At 44.9% G+C, this 19,444-nt stretch overlaps 1 protein-coding gene across 1 annotated transcript in view; it reads right to left on the bottom strand.

Annotated features, from left to right (window-relative positions):
- Positions 1-15,296, bottom strand: part of STXBP6 (syntaxin binding protein 6) — a 229,932-nt gene extending 214,636 nt beyond the window's left edge. The window contains exon 1 of the mRNA XM_087823225.1: positions 15,216-15,296. The gene's annotated coding sequence lies outside the window, so the exon portion shown is untranslated. The remainder of the gene's footprint in view (positions 1-15,215) is intronic.
- Between the last annotated feature and the right edge of the window lie 4,148 nt (positions 15,297-19,444).

A 19,444-nucleotide genomic window follows, 5' to 3' on the forward strand; every position in this document is an offset into this window, starting at 1 on the left:
TGGTCTAGCTCAATGGTTAGCGTGTCAGCCCGCAGACTAAAGGGTCTTGGGTTCAATTATGGCTAAGGGCACATACTTTAGTTGCAGGCTTGATCCTGGCCCTGGTCAGTCGGAGGCAACCAATCAATGTGTCTCTCTCATATCGATGTTTCTCTGTCTCTGTCTCCTTTCCACTCTCTCTGAAAAGCAATAGAAAAAATATCCTCAGGTGAAGATCAAACAAAGGAACAAACAAACAAACACTTAGATCTGACTTTCACTCATCTCTCCTTCAGTCTTCAGACCACTCAACAGAGTCACATCATTCCAAAACTCACCCACTGACAAATCACTTTTTAGAAGGACTGGGTGAAAAAAGAAACACAGGTACTTTTTACCTATGCGGGAGCAGCTGTCCAAGAGGGATACTTCATCTCCCAAGAGTCAACTGTCATCACATGGCTGGTGCCCTCTGAGCAACAGCACCCACTAGTGGTGGGGAGGACTTCAGTGGAAAAGAAAGGACAGATGAATAGATTCCTTCAATTAGTGTAAAATGCTCCATATTTCACAAAGTTATCAAATATAACCCTCACATCTACACCAAAAGGCTGGTGCTAACAGGCTCATCTTAGAGTTGAGTCTAGCTTAAATGAGCCCTACAATCCATTCATCCATTTTTGGTTTTTACTGCAACCATCTTGTCAATCTGATGACTTCAAACCCATGCGTAGAAGTCCTCATGACTCTTGGGAAAAGACTTTAATCTACACTTTCAGTCACAGGGGCCTTTTGTCCCTTACTCATGCCTCGGCCCCCTCCACCACAGGGACTTTGCACATTCTGTCTCTCTGTAATGCCATCCCCTCCCCTCCCTCTTTAACTCTTACTCATCCTTCCGATTGCTGCTTGTCATTACTTCCTTAGGAAGGCCATCCCAATTTCCTTGACTAGGCCAAATCCCCTTAAATATTTATCTCTCCCACATATATACTTAGAACAGTTGTCACTCAACATTTTATACAATGACCTTTGTGTGCAGATTTTTTTTTTTAATTCTGTAAAAGCAAAAACCTTGTCTGGTTTTTCTCACCATGATAACTGGTTACACATAGTGGTCACTTTTGTTGAATGAATGAAAAGACAGAGATAAGATCAATACAAAGCAAAATGGAAAAGATGCCCTAAGATGCAAATAAATGGCCCCTGTAGGATTTTAAACCAGACATCTTGCCTTTTACAAGGGGTCTTTCCTGGGAATTTCTTGAGGCCTCTCCACCCCAACATAGCACTGTGATACTGTGCCCATGTGAGGAAGGAAAGGGGAACTATAATATCTTTCTCTGTCCTTTCTCTTCTCCCAAGCCCAGAGATGAAATAAGCAAGGAAAGAAGTGGGGCTCCACACAGAAGGAGCTTGGCCCTGTCTCTTTACCATCAGTAGAAACAGGGCAAGGAGGGACTGTTAAAACTCACAAACCGGCTGAAACAATTGTCCCAGGTAAAACTGCTCTTAAGGAACCCCCGACAAACACCACATCATCTCTATGGAAGCCTTTTCAGGATGAAGGTCAGCACCCTTAAACGAAGACGACTATCTTTCCCTCTCCTTTCAATGTCATTAGACGTCTCTCTCCTCCTTCAAAATCCATTTCTTCTTGAAATCTGCTTCAATGAATTTCCCCATTACTCACCTCGACGGAGCATATTTAAAATGCAGGGGCTGCCCACAGCACTATACTTCCTACTAAGAAACGTCTGATCTTCCTCTCCCCATACTCAGGGCCGCGGGAGTAGCCCCAGGTGCAGCCCAGCCCCTTGGTCACTAGCTTCCTCAGTAGAGCATGGCGTGGAGGTCAAGAGCCTGACCCGGAGTCAAAATGACAGGGCTGTGGACCCTGAGGACAAGGGACAACTTGTGTGCACCTTGATTTCTGTAAAATGGGGAGAATGACAGCACCTAGTTAACAGAGTTGAAAGATCCATAAAAAGGTGTTAGCCCTGGCACACCACATGTGTGTAATTAATATATTAAGGAAGCCTCAAGTATTCACAGAAGTGAGCTCCTTTTTCCCAGCCCAAGAGGCTTATGAAAACAAACACACAAACAAAAACTTCATAGAAAACTGCTCAGGAAAAAAAAAGAACTTTAGACCTTTGTGCCTTAAGATAACAGTGCCCTACGGGGAGACCGTGTTTACTGCAGCTCTGCCAGAGACGCAGTGGGATCATGACCTACATCCTAGTTACACGTCCAGGAACCAGTCGGTAGTCACACCCACTCGAAAAATAAGGATGTGGGCGGTCCTTTACTCCTCCTTTCACAATGTATAGCTTGTATTTACTCAGTGCCCTGTAAAATTCAAAAGACAAAGCACTATTTATAAGTGTCTTTCTTTTGGCCGGAGGTGAATAATAAATTCAGACATCCAGCAGCAAAGTCCAAATCTGAGGTGTACAAACCGCACATGTGTGTAAAACACTATAATCCTATAATCTGCTGAGAAACAGGTGAAGTGGCCACATGGGCTACTCACAGTCATTGGGGAAAACTAACTGCTACTCAGTAACACCTGGCTCATCACTCTGCCTCTAGAACCCTCTATAGGTGGTGAGAAAATGAATATCTACTGGGGGAGGTTTTCATTAAAATGTCCTCACATTTTATCTTAAGCTCCTGATTTTATCCAGGGAAAACTGCAAGTATGAATGAAATAAAATTCTAATCTGTATAGGAAATGATTTGTTTATCTGGTTACCCACCACCTAGGGCTACGCCCTGATAACCAACTCCAAAAGAATCCTGTGCCGGATATAAGGTGCTAAGAACAAAGAAACCACCAAATGAAGAAATCATTCTACTGCGTAGTCTCAAGAGAAGTCCTGAGGCTCCTTTGCTATGGCTTTGAGCCCCCCAAAATAGGTTGTAGCTTCTGTTTTTTATGTAGTCAGCTTTTAAACGACATTCCCAATCTCAGTGGAAGAGGGCCAGCTTGTTGGGGGTCCATCGGCCGGGAAGGGTGAGAAGAAGACTCTGCAATGATCAAATGTATTTGGGGGTCTTTCCCAGGACCTTCACATCTCAGGGGCAGCTGGATGTCCCAGGGTCTATCTGAAAGCAATCTGCCCAGGGCATTCTTTTCAAGGATAATTTCTGAAGGTCTTTACTAGACACCAAAGCCATTAACCTGCTGTGTTTCAGAGAAAATTAATGGGTAATTTTCTTTTAAGATCAGGAATGAATGAATATTAAAGAATATTCTGGCCCTACTGGTCAGGTGTTATACAAGTACCCATCTGGAAAGAGACTGTTTACTACACAGAATATAGTTTCCAGCAGTGACAATATTCCTCAATACCATTTTAGAGTATTTCCTGGGTGGCTGCTTGCCAGCGAGGAGGTAAAAAGAAACAAAGTGTAAGGCCTATGGGTCAGACTATGAGTCCAGGCAGGGCACAGAAAGTCCCTAAATTGCTCCTAAGCAGCAGGGCCCCAGGACCTGTGTCTGGGAAGAATGAGTGCCCTAAAGCCTGACTCCAAGCTCTCCTCTCCCCTCAGAGCCCCAACAAGCGGAGGGCCACCCAGCTCCTGAGGGCCTATGACAGGACAGGGTGGAAGCCAGACCTTTACCACCTGCACATGTTTTTCTGGCTGCGACAGGTTTGTAATTCCTTTAACACCAGTCAGAGGTGAGGAAGGGCACGGAAAGGCGCTAGTGGCCCTCAGGTAAGACAGAGCTAGGTTTCACTCCTAAATCATTCTCTGTTTCTCTTTCTAAATCTCTCAATTTTCATCTATAAAGTCGAATATTCACAACAGTACGTACCTCACCTCATAGGTTACTGTAAAGATTAAAAGGCAACAGAAAAAGAAGGCTTTTAGTGCAGTGCCTTCTGCCTCCCTACTAATGTCTTCACACTTCACCTAGGAAAGGAAGCTCCATCTCTTTACAGGCAACCTTATCAATAGTGTTTTGGTTTTTCAGTTACCCATGAAGCACCCTCTTTATTCACTGGACTGGGTTCTGAGAGGTCTTTTGCATTTCTCCAAAATCAAATACATGCTCAAAGCACATTTTGAAACCAACTAAAAATATCCAGAACAATATACTCAAAGCAATTCCAAAAATGTTTTCAGCAATATTTTTGGAGTTGGTCTATAGTCTTCCAGAGTGACTTCCATAAAATGTGAGCGTATTCATAGGTTAAGAGCTTTTCAGCTTTCAGGTGATCTCACATCTTTACAATTCCCCTGGACCATATCCGAGCCTCCAGCAGGAGGGCTTCTCCAGGAATTACATTTGAGAATGCAATCAGGTATCACTGACAGGTGACTCCCATCACTATAGATTTCAAAAACTTTTCATAGATGTTTCTATGAAATTCTCACTTTCTTTTCAAAAGTAAAATATACAACACAATTAAAAACTAGGCAGAAGATTTTAATAAACACTTTACAAAAGAGGATATCCAAATGCCAATATCCTACAACACATGCAAAGATGCCAAGCTTCAAATGGTGATGAAAATTACAAAGTAAAATCACAATGAAACACCTCTGGACAAACACCAGAATAGCCCAAATGTACATGGCTTAAACTAAATATGGGCAAGAATGTGGAGTAAGCCTGGTCGATGTGGTTCAGTAGTTGAGTGTCTATCCATCCAAGAGGTCGCTGGTTTGATTCCCGGTCAAAGTATATGCTGGGTTGTGGGCTTGATCCCCGGTGGGGGCCCTGCAGGAGGCAGCCAATGGACGTTTCTCTCTCATTGATGTTTCTATCTCTCTCTCTCTCTCCCTTCCTCTCTCTCTAAAAAGTCAATAAAAACATATTTAAAAAGAAAAAGAAAAAAAGAATGTGGAGTAATGGCACTCTCAGCCATTCCAGATGGGAACATAAACTGGAATGGCCATGTTGGAACAGTGTGTGGCTGTATCTAGGAAAGATGAACATATTGACATCAAGGGACCCAGCAAATACACCCACATAACACATACCAGAAACACATGCCTATGTGAACTGGAAGACATATATACATGCATGTTCACAGCAGCATTATTATTTTTTAAATATATCTTTATTGATTTCAGAGAGAGGAAAGGAGAGGGAGAGAGAGAGATAGAAACATCAATGATGACAGAGTCATTGATTCAGCCCGCATCCCGGGCATGTGCCCTGACTGGGAATCAAAACCCGATCGCCTGGATCTTAGGTTGACACTCAACCGCTGAGCCACGCCCGGCCGGGCCACAGCAGCATTATTCATAACAGCCAAAGCTGGAAACAATTCAAATGGACCTAACCAGTAATTGTGGTCTGTCTATCCAATGGAATTGAATCCAGCTACTGTTGCTTGCACACTATAGATGAGTCTCACAATATTGACAGAAAGAAGTCAGACATAAAAGAATACAAAAGTATGAGTGTGTTTCTATAAAACTCAGAAATAGGCTAAGTGATATATCATGTTAGAAGTCAGGACAGTGGCTACCATGGAGAAGGAAGTCACCAGAAGGGGCAGCCCCAAGAGGAGATTCTGGGGTGCTGGTGGCTCTCTTTCTTGATCTGTGTTAAGCATGGGTGTGTTCATGAAATGGAAATTCACTAAACTGTACACATGTAGTCTGTGTTTCTGTATTATATATTAAACTTAAAAAATATATCATTTTTTTAAAAAGCAAATCCACCTAGATGCCTTGTCCTGTGCAAAGCCAAACAGGGCAAACCTATTCAACTGTCCATTGGCATACATTTATTTAAGCAGCCAGGCCTCGTATAAAGAGCAAGGGATACCAGGTCATGCTCCCTCACCCATGCCTGCCCCAACTCCATCCCTTGTGAGGTCATGATTCTCACGGAGTGAGACTCTCTAGGCCTCACTACTCCCATGTATAAAAAAAACAGCTGGGTAATTGTGAGATACAATCTCACTCAAATGGGATACAATGAGAACATTCTGTAGACCATAAAATGGTATTCCAATATTGGCTCTTAAGGCATTATCGCATACCTTAGCAGACAGAGTTGAAAAGCAGGGAGAGCCTAAGGAGACTTATGGAGATTTCGAAGAGCTTTAAGAAGTTCCGAGAGTTTTGAGGGCCAGCAGCATAGGTTCTTTATGAAATTGCACCTCAAACAGGAGTTATTATCCTTTTCATTCTCACAGCTGTATCACTAGAGCTGCTCTGTAATAAACTTTTCATCAAAAATAGAGCGCTTTTCAGCTCACATTTGGAAGTAATACACACTCTTCATTTTGAAAGCATCACATTTCCTTTCCCTTTACTCTGTTTCACTCTCAGTCTGCTTTAAGCTTCTCTCTGATTGTCTTTGTGCAACTCACACTCCTCAGTGTGTATTTCTCTAGGTGTCTTTCTTATGTCTCCCTCTGGGTCCCAGGTTGGGGGTTAGTCCCATTCAGGCAAGACAGTGCTTGGAATAGCAGGCGTGACCTTGCATAGCCTCAGAGCTCCTTCAAGGCTCTGGGCCAAGCACAGGCAACCTCGTCATTCCTGGAAGTGGTTAGAAATACAGAATCCCAGGCCCCTCCTCAGACCCAATGAATAAGAATCTATGCCTCAACAGGATGCCCAGGTGCCTCATGTGTACATAAAGGTGTGAGGGGCACTGACCTAAGTCATACAACCTGTCACCAGGCAAACTCAGAGGCCCAGAGCTACAGGTCACAGCCTTGCCCAGGGTTCATTCTAAACAGCTCCTGTGTGAATGGCCTGCCTCACTGCAAGCCTGAGCCCATACGAATGCGCTGTGATGCTCTACATACTACTCTATTTTTCCAAACTCAGTCACGTTTTTCTGTAACTTGGAAGTGGGCAGAATGGAGGCAGAGAACAAAGGAGGTGGAAAGAAGGGAATGTGGAAAGCCATGTCTGGTCCAGTTTCTCTGTGACTCAGGAAAGCCAGGGGGAAGGAAGGAAGGGTAGCATGTGAGAGCTGAAGCAGGAGAGAGGGGAGTCTCTAGAGCTCAGCCGGGCTTATTGAGAGCAGAAGCCTGCATCCGGAGCACTGGGTTCAACTCCCAGCTCTCCTACATGGCGGCTGTGGACCTCAGACACATCACTTGACCTTTCTCTGTCTCTGTTTTTCCAACTGTCAAAGAACTGCCGGTGTGGCTCCGTGGTTAGAGCGTTGGCCTGTGCATGGAAGGGTCACAGGTTTGATTCCCAGTCACAGGCACATACCTGGGTTGCAGGTTGGTCCCCAGCCCTGGTCAGAGCACATGGGGAGGCAACCAGTTGATGTGTCTCTCACATCAATGTCCCCCCCCCCCGTCTCCATTTCTTCCTCCCTCCTTCCCTCTCTACCTTCCACTCTCTCTAAAAGTCAATGGAAAAAGTATCCTCAAGTGGGGATTAAAAAAAGGGGGGCGGGGGATAAGGAACAGTTACTATCCTTGACAGCCATGCACATGAAACGAATCAGTATTTGTAAAGTGCTTAGAACTGTGTGCTATTTTAGCACATAATAATCTCTAGGGAGATGTTAAATAATAAAAATAATATACTGAGAGAAAATTTCATAAACTAGACAGTGGAGGAGAATCCCAGAAGAAAGTAGCTATCCAGCTCCACATATTTTTATTGGTTCTCTATCTGCCAGACACGCTAGGCCTTAGGGATACAAAAATGAATATCCCTGCCTTTGGAGGAACTCACAGTCTAGCAGGGTTTGAGAGCAAGGGCTGCTCATATACAAGGTCCCTGAATTCAGGCTTCCCCATTCAATTTTTAAAAATCAGCCACTAGATAGAACAGTGGGTGTGTGTTTGGCAACTTGAGGGGAAAAAAATCTGAGTAGAAAGAAAAAGTCTCATTTCCCAGAGGTGAAATTGGGAGACAGGTCCACGTTATTAGCATTGAGGTCTTTATATAAGCTCCAAATTTTTACCATCAAGGTAGTTTTATTTTTTAAAAACTGTTATTATAGTGGCTAAGAACTTCATTTTTAAAGGACTTACTTCAGTAACACCCAGCTTTATCCCCCCAGCCCGTTCTCAGCAGCAGGACAGCTTCCTTACTGCTGCCTTAATGATAGGCTAGATTCTGTTCTTCAAAAATAGTAACTTCTTGACTAATAGATACTGCTGGCTTTCGCCTCAGACTGGGTGAGGCAGCACAATCCTAGTCTAAACAAAGACCAGCTCACGGACGTATAACCTCTCTGACCACAGTCAGTTACCAATGTGGTTATGAAAAGTGAGATTATAGCACACACACATTCGCTCACCTCAGAAACCAGATCACTCCCACTTCCACATCACACCCCCACCTCCATCTCCACCATCTGGAAGGACAGTAAGTGCCAGTGAGGCCTAACCAGTTAGGCTTCACCCCAATACCTTATCTTTGATTAGTCGATGTTGGTGCAGCATCAGTTTAAAAGCTGAGCCCTGGCACCTCAACAAAGGGAATCATCTTGTTTCCTTCAAACTCATAAGTCATTAAAGACCCACACTTGCCGACCCACACCTGCCAATCCACACGAAATTGTCCAGCAGGAAGGTGAACAGGGCCTCACAGGGTGAAATCACCACCTGTCCTTGGGAAAGCACTAAATTTCAGGCTGTGGAGACTGGAAACTAGTTTGGTTTACTGCACTTGTGGTTTTGTTAAAATCTTAAAAACATGTTGTTGTTTTCCCTAGATGAAAGTAAAAAGGATTCTTCAATTTAATTGAAATGTAAACACAATCTCTCATTTCCTCCCACTTAAAATGAGCAAAAAAGGAGACAGAAACAGAACTAAAGTTAACAAGCCACAACTCACCTAGTGATTGATCTGATCTGAAGATCACAGGCATTTGCCATAAAAACTATCCCACTGACTCTTTGAGAAACTTAGAAAACCCTTTTAATTCAAGGAAAGGGTTTTTGAATGAAGAAGTAACAGAAAAATGCTAGGAAACCCAATGGCAAACAAAGAGAAAGAAACTATCTAGGTATTTTTTACCCAAAAGCAGAAAATTTGACCTGAAATTGATACCGTACTCCTGGATCTCTCTCACCACTTTTTCCTTACTCTCCTTTTGCCCCAGCCACAGTGGCCTTCTTGCTGTTTTTCTTTTTTCATTGAGATATTCACATACCATAAATTGACCCTTTGAAAGCGTACAATTCAGTAGCTTTTAAAAAATATTTTCATTGATTTTTAGGGAGAGAGGGAGGGAGAGGGAGAGAGAGAAACAATGATATGAGAGTGAAACACCAATCGAATGCTTCCTACACACCTACCAGGGATGGAACCTGCAACCCAGACATGTGCCCTGACGGGGAATCGAACCAGGAAACTTCTCCCTGTACAGGATGACACCCAGCCAACTGAGCCACACCAGCCAGGGTTTCAATTCAGTAGTTTTTAGTGTATTCACAAAGTTGTGCAACCATTACCACTATTTTAATTCTAGAATATTTTCATCACCTTGAAAAAGAAACTGCACACCCATCAACAGTCACTCCCCATTCCTTTCTCTCCCCAACCCCTGGCAACTATTGTGGCCATGGATTTGCCTATTCTGGACATTTCATAACGGAATTACATCATATGTGGCCTTTTAAGTCTGGATTTTTTTCATATAGCATGTTTTCAAGGAATTGTATGGATATACATTCTTTGTTTATCCATTCATCAGTTGATGGACATCTGGGTTATTTCCACTTTGGTGCTATTATGAACATTTGTGTACAAGCAATTGCATGAACATATGTCTTCTATTCTCTTGGGTGTATACCAAGGAGTGGAATTGGTCATGAGGTACCTCTATGTTTAACATTTTGAGGAACAACTGCTTTACAAAGTGGCTGGCCATTTTACATTCCCATCCACGTGTAATATATGAAAATTCTGATTTCTTCATATCCTCACCGACAGTTGTTATTATATCTTTTTTATTACAGCCATCCTGGTGGGTATTACCTTGTAGTTTTGATGTATTTCCCTAATGACTAACGATATTGAGCATCTTTTCATGCATTTATTGGCCATTTGTGTATCTTCTTTGAAACAATGTCTATTTAAATCCTAAGCCCATTTTTAAATTGGGTTATTTTTTTGTTTATTGTTGAGTTGTAAAAGTTCTTTTTTCTTGTTGTTTTTTGAAATTCCAGTTAAGACCCCTCTTCATGAGGGGGTCTTCCAAGAACACTGTTTTCCTACCTTGGCCTGTTTGATTCCTGGCCAGGGTACATGCCCTTGTTTCAGGCTCTATCCCCAGTGGGGGGCATGCAGAAAGCAGCCAATTGATGTTTCTCACATCGATGTTTCTCTTTCTCTCTCTCTCTCAAAGAAAAAAAAACATTAAAAACAAAACACTCTTTCCCCAAATGTCCAATATTCTCAACTGGACCTACATTCTAATGAATTTCTCTGTACCTGGAACTGCTATCCCCTAAAGGACTAGGAACACGTTTTTCCTCCCTTTCTTTCTCATGCATCCCTCCTAGTTTTCAACCTGAGTGTTGTGCCTCCCCTCCTGTTTATCCACAACTAGCTCTCCTGTGGAACTCATGACTCCTCCAGTGAATTTACAGAATCAAGAAAGACCTTAACAATAGGTTTTTAGACCACCACAGATTTACTTGGTCTCACTCTGTGCTAAGCATGGTCCTTTTCTGAAATTAACTTATATGCAGGCACAAGTATAAGTCTTCATATTCCTACTACATTATGCCACCAAACTAAAGGACCCCTTTTCCTCTACAAAAGTGTCATACATCATTTACATTTTCTTAGTCTAGCTCCTCCATGGAGACTTTCTTAGCCACCACAACTTAAAATGTTTTCTCTCTACTCTGAAAAACCAAACAAACAGTAAGCGCTTGGAGAGTTCATTAATCAATTAATATCCATATTTAATGAATGCCCTTTACTTTAAGGACATATGAGGGGAAACCTCCACATCCACAGATGGTATTAAACAACTTACTAGAATTGCTGGAATGTGCCAATTCAGTAATAGAGTCCTAGAAGATACTCACAAATCTTCAAAATGTTCTGTGCTCTGGGAAACGTTTAAATAAATACAACCAAATTTTTTTGTTGCTGATACTGTTAACTGCAGTACTTCTCAGAGTGTTTGATAAGATGGTGCACATGTGGAGAATCTCTACGAGAAGGAAAAATAATAGGCAGTGCTTCCAAATTGATTTGCCCTTTACAAGAGCACACCTATTAACATCCGCCCCAACATCATTCTTCCAGCATACCCTGGGAACTGCTGAGCTAATTCAATCGCTACTCAATTCTATCAGCTGGAAAGAAACCATATTTTCTACTGGGGTAAGGAACCAAATTTGCTTTCTTTTAGGATGCCATCAATTGGAATTCAGTCTATTAAAATGCCAGGTTACAGAAAAAAGAAAAAAGAAACCATACATTAAGTGTGTTCATAATTTTAAGAGCCATCTGGATTTCTGAAGTTGGAAAATGATGAAGTGTGAGAAAAATGTATATCAGAATTGAACATGCAGTACAACCCGAGTTTTAGTTTAAAAACCTCTAGGAAGGCTGAGGAGAGCAGTGGTCCAGGAATAGGCCGTGACTCTCTATGACCAGTGACTCTCTATGACCCCATGACAACAGCCCTGATGACCAAAGAGAAAGTATCATAATGACTGTCTCACAACAGACTTATCCACAGGAGCAAAGATATCATGTGGTCATGTGCTGAGAACAGTGAAAAACAGTGATAAGGAAAGAAGCTTCCCCCACACTGGAAAAAATCCTAGTGGTGGAACGTAGGGGTAACACTCAAAATATAAACATCAAGTTATGAGAAAGAATTTTCAAACAGAAACTTCCCTACTCATGTTAAGTACCAAAACCGTTTAAATTAGCTAGTAAGGCTTAAGAATTACAGCCCGAAGGTTGTTTCTTCACTGAGCTCTGATTACAGGCAGGAAGACAGGCATGGACCACAGCAGTTTTATCTACTGAAACACTAAGTGCTACACTTGAGTTTTTGAATAGGTTTCTGATTTACTGATAGGTTTCCCAAGTGCTAATCATTTTAAAACTAAAACAAAGCACAAATGCAAAGCTGAGATAAAGCATGATGGTCAGCTGGGACTCCATCTGGCACAGCAACGCGAGGCTAGTTTAAGTGCTGACCTCCTCTTACACCTAGTCCGCCTGGGCACTACATACACCTATACCTGCCTTAGGATGTCATCTCGGAACCCTCCTGACTCAGTGAGGATCTGGAAGCCTCTCTGATACAAAGCAGCTAAAATTCAATGTCACAATCTAGGCTACAGTAAGTCATAGTCATATTCAGCCCTGAATATTAGCTTAAGGGACAAGGAGAAGAGTTTAAGAATGGGCACAAAAGTGCTGGATTATAAGCTAAATAAAGGGAGTAGCACTGATGCTGTACAGTTGTCCCTGAAAGTCCGCCTTCCTCCCCCTTGGAGAGTGACAGCATCTCAGTTACTGCCAATACCACCATCCTCCAGAAGGAATGGAAGGCTTTCTCCAGATCTGACCACCAGGGGACATCTGTCATGGGGTGCACGTCACCTCCCCCAAGGCCTGGGTAAGCTGCCCATTCAGAGAAGACAGCACACTGGAATTCTTTTTAAACATGCTCATAAGTTCTCCAATCTTAAGGTTCTAGCTGCCAGAACTTTATGCAAACTCCTCTCTACAAATGTCTGAGATTCCCAAAAAAAGGAAATGAGGTAGTTATTGGATTTATCAACATCACGATCATCAATCTCAGTCTACCCAGGAGTGACCTAGAAATCAACAACTAAATACTTTACGGTACAAAAAGGAGGGGAGATCCTATCTTTTTTTGTGTGTGTAAAATGAATTCATTTGAAGAGCAATCAGAATTATTAAAACTGGACACTGGTAAGCAGCACAGGTATTAGAAATATAAATGCTTTAGGCAAGTTCTTAAACACTGTCTCTATAGATGAGATATTAAAATAATAGAATTTCAGAACAAGCCTTATTCTCTTACTCTCTCTCATCCCATAAGTCAGTGAGTCTGTAGGTGTAGTCCAGGTGACTCTGATGCTCATGTTTGAGAACCACTGCCCTAGGAATGGGGGAAGACGCAGCGGGTGGCGGGGCAGGAGCCTGATGAAACCCTTACTAAGTGTGTCTGTCAGAGACAATCTCACCTGTTCTCGCCTCTGCTCAGCACTGACGCTTGACCTCACAGACTAATTTCCCCAACAAGGACTCAAGCCCTAGTTCAAGGTCACTGTTAGAGGTCAGGCCAGAGCTCCAGCCCAGGGTCTACTGACTTGTTCATCAACCTTGGAACTGAAACCAGGGCCGAGAACTCTGAACATTGATAAGGCAATCCCACACTGTCTCCTAATCTACACCATGCTTCCCTCTGACAAATATGAGGACTGGGGCATCTAAAGAGATAGATTTAAGGGAAGAGAAAAAAGAAGATAAATAGCTACTCCAAAGACCCTAGCAACTAAATTTATTGGTAAGGAGTGGGTAGAGGGGAGAAGACTTAGATGTCTTGTTATAATTAAAAGATTGGTTAATTTAAAAAACAAACAAACAACTAAAGGGCACAGTAAGATATGAATAGTGCTTTAAAGTTTTCTTAGCATTTTTCATTTCCATTATCTCACCCAAGTCTCACAACAACTCTCAAATGAAAGGAGATGAGGTCACTATTATCCCCATTTGACAGAAGAGAAAACTGAAGTGGAGAGTGGCCAACAATTTGTCCATCAGCACAGTCATCCCCTGTAAAGCTACAACTTGACCTCAGGTCTATCTGGCTCTAGAACCTGTGTACCCACACCAGGTGACTCCCACATCTGAAAATGTGCCCCAAAGCACATTACCCTTAGGAAAAAGCACACAGAAAAATATGCAACACAAATGGTGCGCCCCTAACACATGGTACTTGAGCATTGTGTGGGTGCCCCTTTAAGAACTTAACACACAAACTCAACAGCCAAGGTGTTCAGCCAAAAAAGAAAAAAAGAGAGGCATATTTCTAGCCTGCATAATCATTTCTGGACCAATTCCCACTAGCAGCCTCAGAGGCTGGCGAGCAGCAGCTCCCTGCCTGGCTGAAGTGCCTACACCCCCCACCCCCTCGGGTTATGACAGCACAGCTCTGACTCACGTGCAGCCAAAACCCCAAAACTCAAAACAAGAAGTGAAAAAAGTGGAGCCAAGAGAAACCATCAGCATCCTCCACACCCTCGCAACCCACACAATGCCACTTCCAGGGCCCTGGAATCACACGGAACACGATCTCAGGAGACCAGGGGGATGAGGTGGACGTTCCTGCGGACCCACAGGCCCTATTGCTTCCCACCCAGCCCCTGAGGAGGACAATGGAAAGGCCAGAGGATTCGCTAAGTCCTGGGGCCGGAGCCCAAGGCGGACACCACCCAGGCGCTCTCCTAAGGAACAGTATGTCCACCCTAACTCTCCACCTCTACTTCCAGGTCTTGTCTCTGCGAAGATGAAGGGCGGATTGAGGGGAGGGGGTGGTGGTAAGGTTTTGTAAAATTAATAAAAGTCTGGAGGGAAAACCGGGCTGGCCACCTACCCCAGCCACGCTGCCCTGCCGGGTGCGAGGCTCCGCTGGGCGCGCACCGCCACAGGGGCTAACGGAACCGGCGCCCGCGGCCAGGTCGGAGGTTGGGGAAGGGGCATCGCCCTAATGAGCTCCCTAGAGGCAGGGAGCCGTGCCCGTCAGGAGAGCCTACCTCAGTTTTGGCAAAAGTGATTTTCCTAGACGACGCCAGGGAAGCGAAGATCTGGGTGTTGCGTGGATTTCAGCCGGGGGTGGAGGAGCTCAGCCCGGGGCGCAGCGACCCCCTCTGCTCCTCCACACGGGGGGATTCGGGCGGCACTCTCGGGGCCATCGTACCGCGGGCACGGGGAGAAAATAGGGCTCCATCCTCAACTTTCTCGGAGGAAATGCTCCGCTCCGCGGCTCGCCCAACCCTCCCGCACGCCGGGTACCAGGTTTGGGGGCAACCAGGGACCAGAATCGCTCCCGGCGCGCACTAAGCAGCTGAGCCGGGGCGCGCAGCCCCCTATCCCGCCGCCCGCCAACTTGAAAGCATCTATCTGGGCGCCTGCCTACTCCTACGGCCCCGGAGCGGGGTCCCTGCCCTGGCCTCCCGCATCGGACAAGAGCCCCAATCGCTGCGGCTGCTGCAGCCGCAACCCCCCTGGCTGGCTTCTGCCTCCCCCTCCCGCTCCCCACGCCCCGGCCCTACCGTGCAGCCCGGCTCGCGCCCGGGCAGTGTCAGCGCGCCGCACGCGTCCCAGCCAGAGAGGCTCCTCCGCGGGGGCTGCCCCGCGCGGGGTTCCGGGGTCCGGGCTCTGGACGGGGCTCGGCCGGGTTGGGTGCTGGCTGCCCGCCGCTCGCGGCTCCCGCGCCGGCTCCCGCTGCCCCGCGCGATAGAGGGAGGGGGGAGGGGGCGGGAGAGAAACTCCCGGCAACTCCAACTCCGGGAGCTGGAGCTCTAGCTGCAGCCGCGCGCCCGCCGGCCGCCGAGTGCGAGCGCCTGCGATGCGAACCTGCCCGGCCGCCTCTGAGCATGCCCAGTGGCGCCGTGGGCGAGACCCAGCTCCTCGGCCCGGGCAGAGAGCTGGGGCTGGGGTCGGGACCCCAGGCTCCAGAGCGCAGGTAGTGGGGGACCGAGGGAAGGCCCTGTGCAGGGGAGGGGACCCTGGAGCGAAGGGCCGGGGAGAAACATTGTGCGGAGGGCCGTGCAAGTTTCATGGGTTGTGGGAAGTTTGTCCGCTAGCGAGGCGAGCCTCTGTGCAAGCCTGTATTCGAAAGGACAACACGGGAAACATTTATTCTCCAGAAGAGAGCGAATGGACCCAACAGATGGGTGTTAGCCATTGCACCTTGATTCCTAGGTCGTAGACTCAGGGGCTCACGGGGCCTGGCAGACGGTATAAATGAGTCAACTGTGTAGGAGGTGGCCAACTAGAGAGAGCTCTAACGGCAGAGCCACTCTGCTCTAAATTGCCCATTGTTATTAAAGAATTTGGGCCTACTTTTGCTAGGTTTTCTAATTTTCCAAGAAATGAAAGATTTAGATTCTTTTCATGTAAAATATTCCGATTTTAAAATCTTGAAAATATATTCAATTTAAAAAACACACACAACACTCTATACCAAACAAAACCGTGTTCCTTCCTTGTGCAATCCCTAAAACAGCTAATTTGAAGTCTATGATTTCTGCATTCTTTTAACAAAGAGATGCTGAGTTCCCACTGCGGTCTGGGAGGGAACTGAAAGGATCCATGATGATTCAGATTTCCATCAAAACACTACCAGTTACTAAGGGAAATGGGTTTTCAGACAGAAGAGAGCTATATAGATAAATGCCCGGGCATTCAAGAAAAGTTACTGATGTAAAAGGAGTTGGTAGAACTAACTTTTGGGAAACATCATTAATAAAAACGTACCTGAGCCCGGCCAGGCGTGGCTCAGCGGTTGAGCTTCGACCTAGAATCCAGGGGATCAGGGTTCGATTCCCGGTCAGGGCACATGCCCGGGTTGTGGGCTCGATCAATGACTCTTCAGCATTGATGTTTCTGTCTCTCTCTCTCCTTCTCCTTTCCTCTCTCTGAAATCAATAAAGATATATTTTTTAAAAATAATTAAATAAAAATAAAAACGTACCAGAGTAGGAAGATTCTGCAGGATCACTAAGGCAGTGCCCTGCCAAAGCCTTTTGGAGACTGAAAATAAAGGAAAAACCAGATATACTAACCCTGTCTTTACTTTAAATGTTGATATTTTTCATCATACATTATTGCATTAATTTTTAAATGTTTTATTAGGATATTTTTCTTGATTACTGACTTCTCTGATGTTCCCTTAAGTTTTGTGGCCTACCTCATCCTACCTTGTGCTCTGTAGGGTGTTAGGTGGTAATACCCCATTATCTTAGTGTGTTTAGGATTCTGTTTGCAAATCTTTGGAATCAGCTTTTGGGTAATACAACAATTTTGTGAGTTAAAATGTCCCTGTATCAGTTTCTATTGCCATCTCCCTTCCTACCACCTTCATTTATTTAAATCTTCCTCTTTATCTTCTATTTTCTCAATATTGCAGATCTAGTCCAAGATTACAACTCCCCCAAACCAGTACAACTGCCCTCTAACCCACAGGTAGGTCATCAATGTAGTCTCTGCCTCAACCAGACACCTGGGACTTACCTCAATACCCTGGGTGATTCTCCTTGCAGGTGAGCTCATTGCAGAATTAATGGAGAACAGACTACTACTTACCTATGGGAAATATTTTAAGCATGCAGAACTCTCAAAGAAAAAAAAATGCTTGGCTGTTTACACAAGAAGCCTTCTAGAAGTTATGGAAAGGAGGAAGTACTCAGCCCAGGACTTATCACAGGTAGTTAAAAATATTTGCAGAATAAATATTAATTTCCATCATCAAAACACTCTGTATCTCTGTTTCACCTCCCACAGTTCCTAAGAATTATTATTTTTAAAAACCACTAATGATAAGGTTGTAGAGAAGAGCAAGAAGAACAGGATACAAACATTTATAAAGGGAGGGCTCTGCATTAACAACTAAAAGGTTTGTCTACTTAAATTTTAAAATGTATTTGTTTTCACAATTATTTGTACTAGTAGTAAATAGTACATGATATTAAAAAGCTCAGTGCAGAAAAGCTTAGTACAAGGAAAAAGTAAGTTTCCCTCTCCAAGAACTACTATTGTTGCCAATTTCTTGCATATAGTTAACGAAAACCCTATGCACATGAAAGCAAGCATAACTGTTTTTTCCCCCTTAAAGTCTAATCATGAAATCATAGAACTGAAAAATACCTTATCATTCATCTAGGTGCCAAGTTACAGATTTTTAAATTACTATTCTGGAAAATAAAAGGAAGATATGGCTTTATAGCAAAGATGTCTACAGCGAAAGTACCTAGAACCCTGGAAGAAGAGGGCCTTCTCTAGAACCTGACCATGCTGGCACCCTGATCTTGGACCTCCAGCATCCAGAACGAGAGATCCAAGATGGCAACAGAGTAGGTGGAAATTACACTCATCTCTTCCCAGGACCAAATTGGAATTACATCTAAAATATAAAACAATCAACCTGAATAACCAATTGAACATTAGCTGAACAGAAGTCTTATAACCAAGGATTTACAGAAGAAGCACATCGAGACTGGTAGGAAGGGTAGAGACATGAAAAGGGCTGGTCCCCAACCCATATACAGTGGTTGAGAATTGGAAGGGATATCTCAGCTGTAGAGATTCCCTCTGAGGAGTGAGAGGGTCTCAACCCCATGCTGGGCTCCCCATCTCAGAGCACCAGTGCCTAGAAGAAGACTACAAAGCATCTGACTGAAAATCATCTGGGATTCCATCTGCCAGGGAGAGACAAGAGTCTGCTAGAAACCCAGGGTCAGCATACAAAATCTCTTAAAGGGTCAGCATACAAAATCTCTTTTGTGATCACTTACCCTGGGCTCCAGCAGAGGGATGGCAGCTCAGAGCAGACTGGAGTCACACAGGGAGAGACAGGGTTGTGTGGCTTCAAGGAGAGGGCTAGAGGATCAGATTCCAGTGCCTTTGTGCTGAGTCCCTCTCGCACACCAGCCACAGATGCCATCTTTCCTGGGTTGAGAATCCTCCTCAATGCTGAATCACCTGGAGGGGATGCACAAGTACCACCCTCCTGACTCCCTTTACCCCTGCCTTGCCAAGCACCTGCCCTGAGGAAGAGTCTGCTCAATGTGGCCAGCCTGGTCCTGCAGTTTTCTTGGAAGCCTCTTAAGGAGGTCCAGCCCCACCCCACCCATGCTTCTACTGGTGCTACTGTACAGAGCTTTTCCTCCACATGACCAAATATTAATTTGTTTTAGCCTCATAAACTCTACTGGCCTCACCCTGATGACTCCCTGAGACCCTGATCCATCGCAAAGGTCTGCAGGCCCCAGGCGGGTGGTAGTTGGCCTTGATGTACCCTGAGACTTTTGCTGAGTGGCTTTAGACCCACTGTTGGTGCAGAGTTTGAATCTCTGTCACGTGGTGAACACCACTCGCTCCTATTTGCTGACTCACTTAGAACCTACCCCATGTAAACTTGCCTACTGCCAGAGGCTCTTTCAGTAACTGAACCTAACAGGCAGCCATCAGGTAAAGGCAGACCTCAGGGTGCCTTGGACCTTTCACTGATCTGCTCTGGGCTGCAGGACCTTGATATGTAGCTTGTTCCCTCCCACATGCACCCAGGCCCAGCAGAGGCAGCCATAAACTGTGAATCACTTTGTAGGTCCTAACAGGTAGCTGAGGGCTGGTCAAAGGCAGCATTTGGCATTGACCTGCAGTGAAGTCCCTCCCAAGACGCCCCAGAATCAATACACCCAGCTGTGGGCTTCAGACCGCATCAGAGCATGACCCAATTAGCTTCGCAAGAGGCACACCCAAAAGGAGATCTTGTCAGGCA

This window comes from Miniopterus natalensis, chromosome 1, assembly GCF_054644295.1.
Source record: "Miniopterus natalensis isolate mMinNat1 chromosome 1, mMinNat1.hap1, whole genome shotgun sequence".
Classification (NCBI taxonomy): domain Eukaryota; kingdom Metazoa; phylum Chordata; class Mammalia; order Chiroptera; family Miniopteridae; genus Miniopterus; species Miniopterus natalensis.